At 37.2% G+C, this 19,249-nt stretch overlaps 1 pseudogene; it reads left to right on the forward strand.

Moving 5' to 3' along the window:
* The first annotated feature begins 15,408 nt into the window (after positions 1–15,408).
* LOC101113557 (POU domain, class 5, transcription factor 1-like) overlaps positions 15,409–19,249 on the forward strand; it is a 69,439-nt pseudogene continuing 65,598 nt past the window's right edge.

The raw sequence follows: 19,249 nt of genomic DNA on the forward strand, positions 1-19,249 counted from the left end.
TCAGCACCTGGGTTCTTTGTGCTTACAACAGGAGTAGTTTACACCTGTGTGTGCATGCTAAGTTGCTTTAGGCATGTCTGATTCTTTATCACCCTATGGACTCTAGCTCACCAGGGATCCTCTGTCCATGGGATTACCTTCCAGCAGGTCTTCCTGACCCAGGAATCAAACCTGAGTATTTGGCAGCTCCTGCATTGCAGGCACATTTCTTTACTGCTGAGACACCAAGAAGTTCTAGTTTTTACCAAGGAAGAGAGAAAAATATACCTACTAAGCAAGCCATAATCTGGGAGATGATATTCTAGGATCAACGTCTCATATTTTGTTTCCTTTCTTTCATCCATCCACAAACATACTTGTAAGTAGTCCTTTGAATCATCAGTTACTTACTTGCCACAAGTGTTGGCCAATTAGAAATAAATATTACTTACATTTATTATCAGGTGGCACAGTGGTAAAAAATCTACCTGCCAATGCAGGTGACTCAGGAGATGTGGGTTTGATCCCTGTGTTGGGAAGATCCCCTGGAGGAGGAAATGGCAACCCACTCCAATATTCTTGCCTAGAAAGTCCCATGGACAGAGGAGCCTGGTTCACTGAAGTCCATGGGGTCACAAAGAGTTGTATACAACTGAGCATGTGTGCACTTTCATTATATCATCATTATAATTTTCTTAGGAAGGAAAAATTTCTTAAGATGTGTCCATCTGCTTAATTTTGCTCTAAGAATTTAAATGATTGGATCTTTGTTGAACATCTTAAATTTCTTTTACTTTTTTTAAAATAAAAAGTGTAAGACCATAGTTGTAAATTTTCAGAAACATCTTTCTGTGGAAGGCAATGGAAATCTAAGGGAAACACACACAGTAACACACACACCCCCATAATGCTTTACTATCATCCTGCAACATTCTTCCACCAACAAAGCACTAAAGATGCAAAGTACCAAATGGTAGATGATAAATCATAGTTCTCTGCCTGTTTTCCATTTGGTATGGCTGTACTCACAACCTTGATAGCAATAAGCAAACCTTCTGTTTCTTCTTCAAAAATTTTATGGGATAATCTCATGTCCTTTTCTTCCCCTATTCCTCCCTGCTACAATTCAGCTCACTCAGAAAATGCTATAAAGTTTCAGAGAAGAGGTTTGCTCAAAGCAACTACAAATAAAGTGCATGTACATAAATAACTTAGCCTGACTTTTTGTTTAATGTCCAAGATGATTGGAACAGATTGTATCATGAACTACTTTCCCTTTGGCTAATTAAATAGCAGTCCCCACTTACCATAAAGCATATTCTTATTAAAACAAGTATCTATAGTCACTCTGCTGGATAAATTACTCCCAAGTAGTGCCATAAAGCCCATTACATTCCTGCTTTAGGAATGGAGCAGGTCCAAACAGACAATCAAAGGATTTCACTGGGATTATTTTAGATTAGAAAAACTAAGGGAGACATGTGGCCCTGACAAGATCGTAAAGGCATAAAGGATAAATTAGCAGTTCCATACCAAACAAAGTGCTCTAGTGGTATCATAGTATATCCAAAAGTAAAAACAAATTCCTACTGTATTAACCTTCGCCAAAATGGAAATCTGTTTATGCAGAAATAAAAATGTCATGAACAACTGTTATCTCCTTGCAAATCAAAATGACTGTTTTGAATAATAATAAAAAAATCCTTTCAAACCAATGACTATGGAAAAGCGCCATAGGGAAGAAGATGTCTTCATTTCAATAAACTGCTTTTTACATTTAATAGAAAAGGTTATGTTATGATTTGTCATGTTAATGAACCATTATTGCATAGCCATATTTTTATTGCAATATATTACCTGCTAAATGATGCTGGTTTTTTTTTTTTTTTTCAGAAGAAAAAAATTTTGTCAAAAAGATTCTATAGGGGTTTTTCTTGCTGCCAGTTGTTAAATCTTTCAAAAGCTGTCAGGAGTCTCAGAAATCAAGTTCAAAATAACATAACCAACATGAGTATAGGGATAAGCTAGCTTATTTTAAAACTGCAATACAAAATTGCCAGAGAAATACCTAAACACAAAAAAATTATTTAAAAAATGAGATCATCTTATCTAACTTGTCAGTGTAAAGGACAAAGCCCGTGAAGTGAAATTTAACCCAAAACTTCTATAAACATAGCTAGACATTTGAGTGCTATGTGCTTTTTTTTTTAGATTAATTTTTCCTTAAATGTATCATGCACCAGAGCCTTCATGCACTCAGCCTGCACAGATCCGGTCCACGGAAGCCACAGGTAGTATGGGGTGCTAATCGGCCAAAGCAGTCAACTAACTGGCTCAGTTGCCTACTTTGCCTCAGTCAAACAAGCCCTTCTCTCACAGGATGAATGGGTGGCAAAGACATTGGCTTCTGCCCCGGAAACTTCTGCAGGAAAGGAGCCACACTTGTTCTTACAAATGGCATTCTGGCTTTGCCCTGTGTCTATGAGCACTGATTCACCACACTGCTTTTGACTGACAAGACTCTGTCCTTGGCATTACAGTAAGAGCAACACCAGCTGGGATTCCCTCAGAATATCCCAAGCTTGTGGCCGTGAACTAGTGGCCTGATGGAAACAGAGGTGGGTTATTTAGGATTATCTTCCTGCTTAAGCTGCTGCTGCTGCTGTCATATTCTTAGAGGGAAAGGACAGGCAGAACGAAGGTATGAGCTGTCATTTCCTTGGGTATTGCCTGCCTTGGCTGTCAGTTTATGGGTATACTCACCTTTGGCTGTAGCTGACAGACATTACAGCCCATCATTCATTCCAGACATATTTTTTAAAGTATTTTATGTGACAGCAGTGCATTAGGTGCTGGAAACAAGAGTGAACAAAGTTCTTACTCTCAAGCAACTTCAAGTCTAGTGACGGAATCAAATATTTAATGAGTAGTCAAAGAGATTGCATACTTGGAATCTGCAAAAAAATATGGTTTGGAGACATTCTTACCACTTTTACAAATGATACAAATATTGTACAAACTATGCATGCTGCAGAACACCTAAACAACTGTAATACTGTGAAAATTCTCTACCTTCTCCTTCCAACCTACACCCTTTCTATAGGTAAATATTGCACTTTTACATTTAAAAATAATATCTAGGTAAGTACCCACCTCTGTACTTATATGAACACACATACAGGCTTACTTTTCTTTTTCACATACATAGTCTAAATATTATGCTGCTTAAATTTATATCTTAGAAAAATTTTCATGTACATGTATATATAAAGCCACCACTTATTACAATGATTAAATTCCTGTATATTGACAGAATATAATTTATATGACTATTCCCTTTTTGGTGGGTGTATTAATTTCCTGTGGCCACTGTAACAATTAAGCACAAACTAGATGAATTAAAACAGGATCTTATTTTTTCATGATACTGTGACCAAAAGCCTAAAATCAGTATTGATGGGCTAAAATCAGCTTGGCAGTTGGGCTATACTCCCTCCAGCGAACCCACTCCTTGCCTCTTGCAGCTTTTGATTTCTTCAAGGGCGCTCAGGGAAAATCCATTCCTTGCCTTTTGAAGCCTGCCAGCACTCTTGACTTGTGGCCACATCACTACATTTTCAAGGACAGCATCTCTCTCTGCTCCGTTTTCACGTGGCCTTCTCTTCAGAGTGTGTCAAATTATCCTCTGACTCCCTCTTACAAGGCTACCTGTGATGGTATTTAGGGCCTATCTGGATAATCCAAGATAATTGTTTTATCTCAAAATTCTTAGTTTATTAATATTCTAACTTATAAATCAAATTTGGAACCAAATTATGGTCCTTTTTTTGTCATAGAAAGTTATAGTCACAGGCTCTAGACATTAAAACTTGGTAACTCTGGAGGTCATTATTCTGTGTACTATGATGGGTATTTAGGTTTTTAATAAAACAACACAGAAACTATGATCATTGAAATTTATATTTGTACACATATATAAATATTTTGGTAGATGAGATTCCTAAAAGCAAAATTTCAAAATCAAAGAGTATAAAATTTTTTGGAAAATATTGTTAAATAATGCCAAGTATTCTCTGAAAAATATTGTATCACAACACTGCATAGTCTCCAAAATACTTCATGGAGTGCTTTTTTCCTATTTTTGTCAAAATTATATATTTTATCTTTGTTCTTATAAATTTAAAAAGTGAAAACTGACAACTTATCATTGTTGATTTGAATTTTCTTCATTATTAATAGGTTTAAAATTTTTTATTTGTCTAGTTTCTCATTCTTCATTTTTCACCTTTTTTATTAATTTGTAATCAATCATTAATAACATTATATATTTTATTCTTATATTTTTACCAATCTATTACTTATCTTTATAGATTTGTTGAAAGAAATTATAATTAAAGTCTATAATATTTTCCTTTTGCATATTTTAAGGTTTGCATCTTATTTAGAAATATCTTGCTCATTCTAAAAAGATGAAATGTATTCTTACAATTTCTTCATTTTTTTTCCCTAGTTGCCAGAAATTTAAGTGTAGCAGTCTAGTTTAATGAGCTCTCTTTCCAATGGATGACCAATTATACCACTGATAGTTTAAAACTAATTTATCTGCTCTCTCACTAATTTTCAAAACTACCTTTATCATATATTAAGTACTTAAGTACATCCAGAACTGTTTTGAACTATCTGTTGATTATCAATTATTTGTTTTTATAAGGAATCTCCACACTGTTCTCCATAGTGGCTGTATCAGTTTGCATTCCCACCAACAGTATAAGAGGGTTCCCTTTTCTCCACGCTCTCTCCAGCATTTATTGTTGTAGACTTTTTAATGATGGCCATTCTGATGGATGATATCTCATTGTGGTTATGATTTGCTTTCTCTAATACTGAGTGATGTTGAGCATCTTTTCATTTGTTTATTAGCCATCTGTATGTCTTCTTTGGAGAAATCTCTGTTTAGTTCTTTTGCCCACTTTCTGGTTGGGTTGTTTGTTTTTCTGGTATTAAGTTGCATAAGCTGCTGGTATATTTTGTAGATTAATTTTTTGTCAGTTGTTTCATTTGCTATTATTTTCTCCCATTCTGAAGGCTGTCTTTTCACCATGCTTATAGTTTTCTTCAATGTGCAAAAGCTTTTAAGTTTAATCAACTGCCATACAACCAGCAATTCCTCTGCTGGGCATATACCCTGAGGAAACCAGAACTGAAAGAGGCACATGTACCCCAGTGTTCACTGTAGAACTATTTACAATAGCTAGGACATGGAAGCAGTCTACATGTTCATTAGCAGATGAACAGTAAGGAAGCTGTGATACATATACGTAATGGAATATTACTCAGCTATAAAAAGGAACATATTTGAGTCAGTCCTAATGAGGTAGATGAAATTGAAGCATATTTTACAGTATGAAGTGAGTCAGAAAGAGAAAGACAAATACTGTATATTAATACTGAATATATGGAATTTAGAAAGCCAGTAATGATGATCCAACATGCTGGGCAGCAAAGGAGATACAGATGGAAAGAACAGACTCAGTGGGAGAAGGCGAGGGTGGGATGATTTGAGAGAATAGCATTGAAACATGTATATTACAGTATGTAAAATAGATGACCAGTGTGCGTTTGATGCATGAAGCAGGGGCACCCAAAGCAAGTGCTCTGGTACAACCAAGAGGGATAGGGTGAGAAGGAAGGTAGGAGGGGGTTTCAGGATGGAGGGACACATGTGTACCTGTGGCTGATTGATGTTGGTTGATGTATGGAAAAAACTATCACAACATTGTAAAGAATTATCCTCCAATTAAAATATATTAATTAAATATTTTTTAAAAAGTATTTGTTTTTGCTATTTCTGAGAGTTCTATGAGGGTTATGTTCTATGAGGGTTATATTCTGAGAGTTCTATGAGAATTATGTCTGTCTCTCCATTCTGTACCTCAGTGGTACACAGGGTGCATCTATATGCACCTATATATATATATTTATTTATATATATATATATACACATATACAAGCATTCAGTTAATGTGCCAGTAAAGCATAAGACTTCCAGTTAAATATGAATTAGTATAACTGTGTTGCAAATATTGAATGAAACATACTTACAATAAGAGAAATTATTCATTGTTTACCTGAAATAAAAATTTAACTGGTTTCCCATATTTTTACTTGCTAAATCTAAAACTGTACAGTTGGTACGTATTGAACACTCATTATAATTTTGTAATTATATTTGTTATTATATTTCATAAATATATTTATTATCATACAGGGAAAATTTTTCCTTAGTGTTCTTCTTTTATAAAAGATTTTGCTTATTTTTAAGAAGTCTCCATCCTGCATAAATCTTAGAATCATTTTGCTAAGTATTTTTATTGGGATTGCATTAAATTTATCAATAGTCTTTATTTTGCTTTCTGTACTTCTATAATTCTCAATACTCAGACATGTTGAAAAAAAAGGTGATGAATAAATAAATAAATGACTTTGGCCAATATATGTTTAATGTTTAAACACTAAAGGCATTGTCATTTAACAAAGAACAAGAAAAGAATGAAAAACTGCCACCTTTAGAAATTTTAGCCTCTTTAAAAAAAAAGGAAAAGGCAATGAAATATATGAACACTGGGACATAGAAATTATTTGCTCATAATATAATTTCTTACCTAAAAGTTTCTATTTAGAAAACCCAAAGAATCAATTAAACATATTCAAATTAATATGAACTAATTTAGTAAATGGATCAACTATAAAATAATTGTATAAAAAAGTAACTTTTATAGATTTTCAATAAAATCAGTTAGAAATCATGACATAAAAATATCATTCTTAATAGGAAACAAAAATATAAAAAATCTAGACATAAGCTTAACAAAATATACCTAAGTTTATATAAAAGACTCAGAATTATAAAATTTTACTAAGAGATGTGAGAAGTCTTTAATACATGAAGAGATTTATCATATTCTTGGATAAGAAGTTTTAATGTTAAAAATCAGATTTTTATTGAACTTACTTTCAAATTTATTATAATCTTTATCATACAGTATAATTTTTGACATCATTTGTAAATCTGAAAAAGCTCTCAAACACATCTTACACCTCTTTTAATAGTGAAGTTTTATGACTATGTCTTCCCAAGTCTGTGGAAAACTATTATATCTCATAAATCAAGTTTGCTAACTTAAAATATATGTTATCTGAAATGATAAAATTGCTTGATTGATATTTTACATATCAAAAACCAGTTGCATTGTGTACCCAGAGTTAATATAATTACATCAATGAGAAAAAATGATCAAGATTATTTAGAAAAAAATAATACCATTAATAACTAAGAAATAAAGAAGAATGAGAGAAAGAAATGGCAACCCACTCCAATATTCTTGCCTGGAAAATCCCATGGATAGAGGAACCTGGTGGGCTACAGTCTATAGGGTCGCAGAGTTGGGCATGACTGAGCAACTTCACTTTTTCAGAGAAGAATGAGGGGAACTTGTAGTAGCAGATATGAAAGAGCAAAATAAAGCTATGAAAATCAGAATGACTTTTTAATGAAAGAATAGACAGAAAACAGAACAGATTAAAAAATGAACAGAACTACTAAATAAAAGCACAGCTGCTGCTGCTGCTGCCAAGTCTCTTCATTCATGTCCAACTCTGTGCAACCCCATAGACGGCTGCCCACCAGGCTCCCCCGTCCCTGCGATTCTCCAGGTAAGAACACTGGAGTGGGTTGCCATTTCCTTCTCCAATGCGTGAAAGTGAAAAGTGAAAGCACAGCACCATACTCTAATACTCCTGGTCACTTTTTACCCCAGTACTGAGCCAGTAGTAGTCTTTCTCCAAGAAATCTTTTTATGAGAGACTGGTTCAAAATGACAGACTTTGTATGTGACTCAACCTTCCTTTCCTCTTGCGGTTCTACTTAGTGCAAGATATATATATTTACAAACATATACCACACAATGCTAGTAGAATAAAAAAATTGAGCAGGAATAGACTAGAAACAAAAAAAAAAAGAGAGAGAGAGAAAAACATGAAAGTTATAAAACAGATGGTGCTTGATTAACCAGGAAAATATAACAGGGAAATAGAGAGCTTGAGCTACCAGAGGAAGTGATTCTTTCTATCCATAGCAATGACAAGTATAGGGCCATAAATTTCCGGACTAAGAGAGCGGGAATGGGTAAACATCCGGGGAACTGGCTGAAAGAAAGATTCAGATAACTGAGTGGATTGTGCCTCTTCCTCACCACTTTCTTTGTGAAGCAAGGGAAGAAGGACTTGATGGTAATTTTCTCTTGTTCTTCCCTTGATTCTTAACAATTCCTTTTTTATGAATTCATCATTTTAAAAAACTGTATGTGTCCTTAGGTTATCTTGCTGCTAAGTCACTTCAGTCGTGTCCAACTCTGTGCAACCCCATAGACGGCAGCCCACCAGGCTCCCCCATCCCTGGGATTCTCCAGGCAAGAACACTGGAGTGGGTTGCCATTTCCTTCTCCAATGCATGGAAGCGAAAAAATGAAGTTGCTCAGCCGTGTCTGACCCTCAGCGACCCCATGGACTGCAGCCTTCCAGGCTCCTCCGTCCATGGGATTTTTCCAGGCAAGAGTACTAGATTGGGTTGCCATTGCCTTAACCAAATCAAAATGTCAGAATAGAATTTAGGAGACAAGTTGCTAGAAGATATTCCTTTATACTATTTGTAATTTGGTTGTTAATGATTCCTCTTATTGAGGAAACTAAAGAGTCATAAAGCATAATAATTTTAAATTTTAATCAACTATACCCCATATTATAGTCATATGAAAAAGGCTAAGTTTGGGAAATGTAGGTGTACCTTGATCCACATGAGCTAGAGGAGTGAGTATACATTCTGAGACTAATTAGTTACTCATTTGTATGGTCGGTTCCCTTTGTTTATGATTCTGTTGGAGAACAATTGATTGTTACTTGATGACAGTAACCTTTCTTTAAGATAATACAACTTCATTCCTCATTGAATATATTTCTTAAATAGACTTCTCTATGAGGAACATAGTTCCACACAGCTAAGAGAGATATTTTTATCAGTTATATCTGCTGTTCTAAATTAACAGAATAGGCATTCTGAGATACAAATCTAGCCATTGTGAATGTGGTTGACAACAATTAGTGTTCATTCCTACTTTGTTCTGCCCACCCTAATTGAAATTTGCAAATGAACTAATTATATTTTGCTGTTGAATCTGAGATACCACTCACATGATAACCCCTTCAGATAATCACTTGACTTGCTAGGATGTATTTACTGAAAAACTACATCATAACACAGAAGGCCCCAAAGTCTTAACTAGTCTGTGGGCCTTTCTCATAATGTATTTTCTTTTTTCTTCTTTTTCAAATAACTATTTATTTGGCTGTGTCGGATCTTAGTTGCAGCACAGATATTATTTGCCCCACAGCATTCAGGATCTTCCCCTACCAGGGATGGAACCCAAATCCCCTGCATTGGAAGACAGATTCTTAACCCCTAACCACTGGATCACAAGGGAAGTCCCTTCATAGTTTATTTTCTTTCTCATCTTCCTGTTCTATCCAATCCCTGTTCACTCTGATAACCCATCCTCTCTTCTATTACCCAAATATGAAGTTACCCTTTGACCAACACAGTTTTTAAAGACTGTATTTAACATCACTATTATTTCATTGTCACATTAGTAGAGCTCTTTTTTTTTCTTTTAGCATAAGTTTATAAATATCAGCTCATTAGAAAGTTGAGACTCTAGTTTTACCATTTAACTCAGAAATGTGTCTTATATCTGTTTGGGCTTACTATCTTGTTCTACTTTTACTCTTAAGATAGATTCTTTAGTGTGTCATTTTAGAATAGAAATTAATAGACAGACAGTTATAAAAGTTGAATGTTAGGCAGTTGAAGGAAGCTGTGCTAGAATGGGAGCCCACAGCCACACATAGCTGTGTCTCTAGAAAATCTTAGCCTTTAATAAAATAGTTTTTATGCATCATCCTGCTTATCTGTGTGTTCACAGGTGTGTGAAAGGCTATCATCTGCAGAACAAAACACCCCAATGGCACCAGGACAATAAAAAGTGGTGACTCTCATCTATCTTTGCCTGAAGAAAAGAAGGCTTGAGAACATATAGAAATAGAATGTGGGAGAGAAAGAAAAGGCCACAAGCAAAGTTTAAATTGTTTCCAGTTTGGGTCAGTGGAAGGGGTATGCACCACACGGAGCTAGAAGGCATTGACCTTGCCATCCAGCAGGTGCGCTTAGAGATGTGGCAAGATGGCCCAGTACAAGGCCCCGCTTGGCACAAATGTAGCTGTGACCTAAATTAAGGGAGCAGAGAGCCACATTAAAAAAGCAAGATGAGACCCTAATCGCATCTTTCTGGAAAGAGAGAGAAAGGTATTGTAGACAGAATAGATTGAAGAGAAAGGACAAAAGTATGCACAAATACATATCCCAAAGTGTAGACAAATTCCCTTTAAATTCAAAATTGAGAAATCCAGTTCTAAGAGATACGTTTGGCCAAGTGGGCTGAGGGTTTATTTATTTCACTGCTATATTAGCTTTAGCCTCTCTGGCATATAAAACATTCTATTAAACAGGAAAAGGTCTATTTTTTCAAGTATAAGAAAACTTTTCTTTAAAAACGTTTCTTTTAATTGTCCAAAATATTCCAAACCTTTCTCTGTATCAAAAAATTAAATGAATCAAATAAATTCTGAACTGAAACTCACAGTTCTTCTATCATTATTTTCAAACTAATGCAACCTTCAGAAGAAGGCAAAATAGGGTTAAAGAAGTGAGGCCAAAGAAATCTTCTTTCCAATGTTTGTACCTAATTTTCAGTTCCAAAGTCTTGTTGCCTGAATTTCATTCTGAATGACTAAGGGAAGAGCGTCATTGTAACCAGAGTTCTGGGGAGACCTGAATGATATTATTTTATTTAGGAGAATGGTAGCCACCTGAGCAAACAGACGACCCAAAATTGGGCCTGATTTGAAACAACATAACTTGTTCTCAGACACTTAGCCTCCTGGTAAGCCGGTTACCTGTTAGACAGGATAACACAGCCCCAGGATCTATTTTCAAAGATTTCATCATTTCAGATATGTGGGGGAAACACACATTGCCAGACACACAAAATAAACTCTAACATACTGAAGGGCACCAATTTTCTTGTACCTGAAATGCTTATGCATTTGAGTCAAGTATTCTGAGTATGAAAGGGAGGTACATTGTAGAAACAGTGGGGTGTAATGATTTTCACTGCAGTGGAGGGAGATTTATATCATACTGAAGAGCATTCAAAAGAAAAAGGTCTATACATGGACAGGGTGGACACATTTTACTAGGTTTCTCCCTCTCCACAATTTTACCTTCCCAAGCTTGAATTTATAGGCTTAGGTTTCATAGTGTAATTACTGGGTTTAATATCAGAGAGGAGAGCAGCTTTGGTTTTTGGAGTATGTTTGGTGTTTATTCAAGGGAAACAATCTCCAACGCAGTTTCATTTTCTTTTCATTTTCACTGGGGTGGGGGCGGGGGATGAATACTGATGTTTATGGAGTTTAAGGGCCTGGCAGCACTGGGAGCTGCAGAACTTTGTTTATCCAGCGTCCAGTTTCAATCCAGAGGGTGCCAATGCAAACTTCTCCAGACCACCACGCCAAAACTGTCAGCCCTGTCTTGGAGGAGCAGATTTCCCAAGCAGAGAGAGGTTCTCAGAGCCAGCTTAGTTTGCAACTGAACTGGGGAGAAAGCCCAAGCACTAAACCATGCTGTCTCAAGCACAGCAGTTTAAAAATATGCTTTTTATCAGATTTGCCTCATATTTTGCCTCATATTTTTTATCACAGCAGGAGCCTGCCATCACCAGCTAAGCTGATTGACTGTGTCCTCTATCAGCATTCAGCTTTGATATTCATGTCTTCAGGAAGGCTCCCTCCCTTTCACTTATACTCTTGCTGGGGTCTCTTTATGCACCCACTATTACCACAGTCACAGCATCTGTCCCCCAACTGGGAAGGAAGCTTAAACTCATCAGGATCACCTGCATATCTACTAACTGTGGGTGCCATCAGAAATGCAGTGCAGTCAGCACTTTCTTTCCATTCTTGAGACATTACAACTCCACAGCCCTTGGGGGGTTTCATTCTAACAGCTGGAAAGTCCTGATTTTCAATACAATTTGCTTTTTCCTCCTCATATTGCTTGGTATCAGGGCCAACTTCGTAAGGCAGTTTTTAATGAACCCGTAGCCAGTGTGTTAAATATGTTAGTTGAGTTTTTCCATAAAGCCAAGCTAATATAACCCGATTGTTTTCTTAGGCACCCTGTGGGGAGTAAGGAACATAGAGGGTAAGAAAAGTGGGGGTGTGTAGTTGATATAGTTGGTATGCTGCCAAAGTTACCCACCTTTCAAGACTTCCCACCCAATAGTGAGCTGATGGCCTTCATGTTAGCTGAGCTTTCTAAAATAAGGAGCTCATCGATACAGTGGAGCCCAGAAAGACTCAAATTTGAAGTATAAGCCTTTGGAAAATGCTACCATAGTGAGAAAAAACTAGCTCAGTAACTAGCATGGACAAAGTCAAACTCTGTGCTTGCTACTTTTATTCCTAGAATTCTTGTCCCTGTAAAACTGTCTAAGAAGATCACTGCCAAACTATTTATGATGTTAATCAGTGCAATAAAAAGATTGATATAGCATATTTTGTTTTCCGTAACTTGCGCTGCCTGTGGCATTTGTCCAGTGCCTACTAGGCAGCACATTCTCAAGTGCCGGGACGGTTTCAGATTATTCCTGTGTGAGCTCACTATGCAGTCCTGTGAGAGGTGGCAAATATCTGTCAATAGTCAGAGCAGTTCGTTTAAGCGCAAACCTCTAAAACTACGAAGTGAGAAGAAAATATCAAAAATTAAAACAAGCAAGCAAGCAAACCAACAAAATATCCCAAGTGCAATAAGTTAATTAAAATCCCGGACTCTTGAGTCAGACTACCTGAGTTTCAGTTCCAGCCATTCACTAGCCGTTAGGGTCGCAGGCAAGAGTTCTAACCTTTCTCTGTCTCAGTTTTCTCTTATGTAAAATGAGATATATATAAAATATAATAATAGTATTTACTCATTTTATTAGCATGATAATTAATTGACGACAGAGGTTGGTGATTAGTATATAATAAGTTCATTTAGATATTTGTTAAATAAAATACTCTCAAGATGCGGTCACTGATTAGAGGATAATATTCCCTTGTCAGATTTGAAAGTACTATAGGTGGAAAGAATGCATGCATTGCACAGAAGAACTAAATCCATCAATTATGAAATATTCCAGTATCATGGTATGTATACAAATTAAAACGAATTATTGAAAACTAAGCATTTACAACATTGCCAATGATGATAATTTAAAACATTGTGTAACATTTAAAACCAAACTGACAAAGGTTTTGAGTTCTAACTCTGATGTTTACAAACTTGTAACTAAAATTTCTGCATTCAACTTTCCTCATCTGTAAAAAGAGCTTTTATAGCACTTCTTGCAGTAGATTATGCTTAGGTACAAGTTAATGTAATCAGTTGTTAACAATTTTTATGTCTAACCCCAGCCTTCTGTTCAAAAAGAACACAATATCCCAATAACTTTGAACTTAATCTTGAAGTCCACTGGGATAAATAGGCAGATACTGAATCAAGCATTTGGGAACCTTCAGTTGAAGATGTTTAATTTTCTCATAGGATTCCACTGATCTCTGCTTATAACTCATCACAAATGAGGGATGACATTCCCTTGCCAGAACTATCATACAATGTTTTTTACTATCTGGATTCCCAGGTCTCCTAACCATTTTGAGAAAGGTAAAACTGATTTGGTTAAAAAAAAGTTTAAAAAAATAGAATATGTAATAAGAGGTTTGGTTCTTACAAAAGTTCTAAGGGGTAGGTTCTGTTATTATCTCCATTTTACACGTGAGGAGACTAAGACTGAGAGAGGCTAAGTAATTTGTTCACTAAGCAACAAAACTGAAATTTAAACCCATACAATGGGGCTCCAGAGTTTACATTGTTAACCACAACAATTACAACATCTCCACTAAGCCAGCGGACTTCCTAAGAGGAAGGGTGGTTTCTGGTCTCTTCCACCTGAAATGTGTTAGAAAATCCAATTATTCAGTAGTCTTTATGGTCCTCTAGCTCATCTTTAACATAACTTCAAATTCAGAGAGCAAGATTATACTCTATTTAATAAATTATGCATTATTTTATGTCATATATTGCTAATATTATACATCTTATGCAAGAGACCCGGATTTGATCCCTGGGTTGGGAAGATCCCCTGGAGAAAGAAATGGCACCCCACTCCAGTACTATTGCCTGGAAAATCCCATGGACAGAGGAGCCTGGTAGGCTACAGTCCATGGGGTCGCAAAGAGTCAGATACGACTGAGCGACTTTGCTTTCTTATAATAAATACATGCACACAAAATACCATGGAGTTTCAAAGTATACTATACAAGCTGCATATATGGTTTTGTCAAGAATATCATGTGTTATCACTATATTTTGGATAAACATACAGATTTTTAATTTTTTTTTGCATGAAAAGAGCAACTAATCATGTTGCATTAAAAAATTATATTACTTGAGCAACAGATATTGAAAACTGAACATAAAGAGAAAATAGTATATAATCAAATTAAATATATAAAATATTATTGCAAAATATGTATAAGAAAATGCATAATCATTGTGGTATAGTAGTAAGGTATAAAAACCAGAGAGCATGGTATAAGTACTATAATGGTTAATACTCTTACATAGCAAAATTATGCTTTTATATTTTTTATTCCCATTTTGTTGGTTCCCAGAATCTAGAGTCATCATCACTATTAGCAGATTTTTTCCAGCATATATAATTAGGTCTTGTTACCTACTCATACTGTTATGCATATTAGAAGATCATGTCCTGAACTCAACAAGCTAGTGTCTTGGGTTCCTCTACCTGTAGGGTTTGCTCCAACCAGGAACAATGCTCCATGCACATGGTATGCTGCCGGGAGGAATGGAGTTGCTCCCTGACCGGAACGTAAAAGTCGTCCACCAAGAGCTCCTGCATCCCCGAAGTCTCGAGATGGGGATTCTGGGCTATCAGCACACAGAGATGGAAACTTTAGACAAAGCCAGTGCTCCTCCATCTTCTAAAGGAGTTTAATTGCAACTCTGAGGGGAAGCAAACTGAGCTATTGAATGTGAGATGATAAAATCTTAATGGAGAGGATGTCATGAGAAGAGCCTTATGGAAGGCTGAAGTCAGTTGCATGTGGAGAGTGCTGGTGGAGAGCAGAGAAAAGCTGAAAGCTACGAAAGGGAGATGAGAAGGACTGGAGAAAGCAGTGGCTGGGGTAAAGTCCAGAATGGGAAGTATGGAGAAAAGCAGTGGCCGTGAAGGTGTGCTCAGCCCAGGGAAGATGGACTCTAAGTCTCTGGTCTCTCAAGCAGAAGGTAAAGATCCCATTGCTGTAGAACAGGTTCTCCTCTTACCTCCAGATGTCTTCCAGTGACATTCTGCTGCTTCCTGGGTCATGGGATGGCAAATCTGAGACCACTGTTAGGTAGGATTACTGCTTTTAGATTCTCCCTGCAACCTGAAGGGTTAAAAAAAAAGTGAGAAATTCTTTCCAGGTAACTAATACCATTAATAACTCTTTACCTCCAGAGGGGGACTGGTGGGGACAAATATGGTGTAATATCCCAAATCCAAAAAATTCCTGCTGCTTTAAATCCATTGCATACTCAAAATACACTTGCCACCAAAAAACACTTTGTTCTACTATCAGACAATAGCTTAAAATGTTTTTGCCCTTGGGAACAGTACCACATAATTTTTATTCTTAAAATGATTGAGTTTTCTTATGCCCAAATTTCAGTAAATATGGATGCAAGGAGAGAGGAGTCTGGATAACAGAGCCACTGAAAAAAGTGTGAAGAGGTACCTGAAAAGGTATGTTGGGTATCTTAAAGTAAACTAATGCTTCTGTATTTCCACCTCAGATTGCTTCTTCAAGGAGCCTAGCCAAAGGTAAGCCATAATCATAACCAAGAAGGTAAATAGCACTAAGCAAGAACTATGAAACTCTCTAATCTTCCATGACACCTGGTTTCCTTGTTAGTATAACCAGCGTTTTAGTGGATTTCTATAGCCCTTTTGGAGAAGGAAATGGCAACCCACTCTAGTATTCTTGCCTGGAAAATCTCACGTACAGAGAATCCTGGCAGGCTACACTCCATGAGGTCACAAAAAGTTGGATACAACTTAGCAATTGAGCATAATCATGAAAGTCCCTTTAAATTTTAGTCTTATAATTGCTGGGGTTTTCTTTGAACATTTATTTTTTAAAGATTTTTTGATGTGGATCATTTTTAAACTCTTTATTGATTTTGTTACAATATTGTTTCCATTTTATGTTTTAGCTTTTCTGTGGGGTCTTAACTCCCTGACCAGAGATCAAACCCTCACCCTCTGTGTCAGAAGGTGAAGTCTGAACCTCTAGACTACCAGGGAAGTCCCTTAAGTATTTATTTTTAAGCCAGTAAAATTATTATTTTTCCAACAAAATCTGAAATAAGAAACAAATAAAAACACTACTTTGATTAAAAATAAGATCAGGAAGCCCACACCCTGTGTTCTCAGCTTCTTCATTTCCTCAAGGACCCCTGAAGGATCATCAAGGGGTCCTAAAAAGAAGTCCATCCTTAACATTATTGGAGCCCAGGGCAAAGGTACAAATGGAGACCGTATATCTAAACATTTAAAATGAAGCATTTATAAATGAAATTAAATAATCATTAAAATAAGCATATTCTATCCTCCTACTTCATCAAATAAATATTCATAATGATGGAAACTAAGATCATGGCATCTGGTCCCATCACTTCATGGGAAATAGATGGGGAAACAGTGGAAACAGTGGCTGACTTTATTTTTCAGGGCTCCAAAATCACTGTAGATGGTGACTGCAGCCATGAAATTAAAAGACGCTTACTCCTTGGAAGGAAAGTTATGACCAACCTAGAGAGCATATTAAAAAGCAGAGACATTACTTTGCCAACAAAGGTCAGTCTAGTCAAGGCTATGGTTATTCCAGTGGTCACGTATAGATGTGAGAGTTGGACTCTGAAGAAAGCTGAGAATCAAAGAATTAATGCTTTTGAACTGTGGTGTTGGAGAAGACTCTTGAGAGTCCCTTGGAATGCAAGGAAATCCAACCAGTCCATTCTAAAGGAGATCAGTCCTGGGTGTTCATTAGAAGGACTGATGTTGAAGCTGAAACTCCAATACTTTGGCCACCTCATGCGAAGAGCTGACTCATTTCAAAAGACCCTGATGCTGGGAAAGATTGAGGGCAGGAGGAGAAGGGGACAACACAGGATGAGACAGTTGGATGGTATCACCATTCGATAGACATGGGTTTGGGTGGACTCCGGGAGTTGGTGATAGACAGGGGGGCCTGGCGTGCTGCGGTTTATGGGGTCGCAGAGTCAGACACGACTGAGCTACTGAACTGAACTGAACTGAACTGAATGATGGATAAGAACATGTTCAAATATAGAATTCTTAGCTGCCTTAGAGTTTGTGATGGAAAATTCTGGAATGAGATAAGTCAGCTACTGGCCCCTAGTTCCTGGTGCCCAGCCTAGAGTCCACTCATTTTTTCTTACTATTCACAGTTCCATCTCCCATGGTGGAAATTGAGAGGCATCCTGTGAGCACCAAGCCTACAGTTAGAAACACTGCCCTCAAGTTCTGTGAAGTGGCTTTGTGGTACATCCTTGGATGATAAAACCTTGTGCGGGGGGTGGGGGGAGGGGATTATTCAGGTTCAGACCATCTGAGCAAAGAAATCCAGAGGCCAGAGTGCCACCCAGACAATGGCGCAGAGAGCAGGCCCATAGATCTCAGACAGTATTGCCTGGGGAGGGTTACACTCACCCAGGCAAGGTGCTTTAAGTGTGAACCCATTACCAGCTGGGGTTCTTGGCTTCCTTAGTCAATGGAAGTTGACAAAAGGCCAGGCAAGAAATTCAGGCAAGGCTTTGTTGGGGCCCCTGCTGTAGTAATGGGAAGAAAACAAGTAGCAGCTTCCCTTGCTTGCCTGTTCATTGTAGAGGGGAGGTGAGCTGGGTCCTTAGATGAGGTGAGGGTAAGGGTGTGTCCAGAGACTGGGCTGAAGGGGTGGCTTGGGTGTTTTGCCCAACCCTTTGGTGGTGGTGTGTGCAGGGGGCGTTGCGTATGTAGTACCCTGATTTTGCTCCTAGCTCTTCGGAAGTGACAAATGCAATTGGGATTTTTTTTTTTTTTGTATTTTGTTTTCCATAATTTTCCCCCAACTGTGCATGCATGCTTATTTTTTAACCCCTTGTAATTTCTCTGTATTTTGTTCTTTAGGGAGACATCTCTCTAGGGGCAAGCATTGCAGCAAAGGGTCCCAGGTCACAGGTCCCAACCTATCTCAGAGCCTTGACCCAAAGGCTCTCTTGCCCAAGTCTAGGGCAGTGCTGACTGAGCAGAGGTGGAGACTAGGAAACCATCCTGTGGGTCCTTGAGGGCTCTCTTTGGAATGCAGTTTGGTAGAATGTTTTTAGTGGACTTCAATGTCAGATTTTTACAATCAACCCCATTGCATATGCCTCTAGACTGCAATGTCAGCCACTGTTGAATCTCCAGCCTGTCCTCCTGCTTTATACATTTCAGACTTGCCAGCCTCACAGCAGCAATGAGGCAATTAATTTCTTAAAATCATATATATATATCAGAACTTCAGTATGACATTTATGTTATACAACCTGGGGTTGGTTCCTGACTTCTCTGAGAGTTTATTACTTCATCAGTATCATCAAGGAGAAGCCAATGGCAACCCACTCCAGTACTCTTGCCTGGCAAATCCCATGGGCAGAGGAGCCTGGTGGGCTGCAGTCCATGGGGTCACTAAGAGTCGGACACAACTGAAGCGACTTAGCAGCAGCAGTGGCAGTATCATCAAAATAGTAACAGCAACCTCTTGGCCAGTGAAAGATTAAAAAAAGATAAAGTTCGGCAAGTTCATCATACTGAGTTTGACACAGGATAATGACTTCAAAAAAGTAACAACCACTACTTATTATTACTATTAACAATGAAGCAAAAGCTATTAAGTTGTAAGTTAGTTATAGAAATGTCAAAACATTCATTCAGCATAATATATTAATAGTAACTGA

Source organism: Ovis aries, chromosome 1 (assembly GCF_016772045.2).
Source record: "Ovis aries strain OAR_USU_Benz2616 breed Rambouillet chromosome 1, ARS-UI_Ramb_v3.0, whole genome shotgun sequence".
Classification (NCBI taxonomy): Eukaryota; Metazoa; Chordata; class Mammalia; order Artiodactyla; family Bovidae; genus Ovis; species Ovis aries.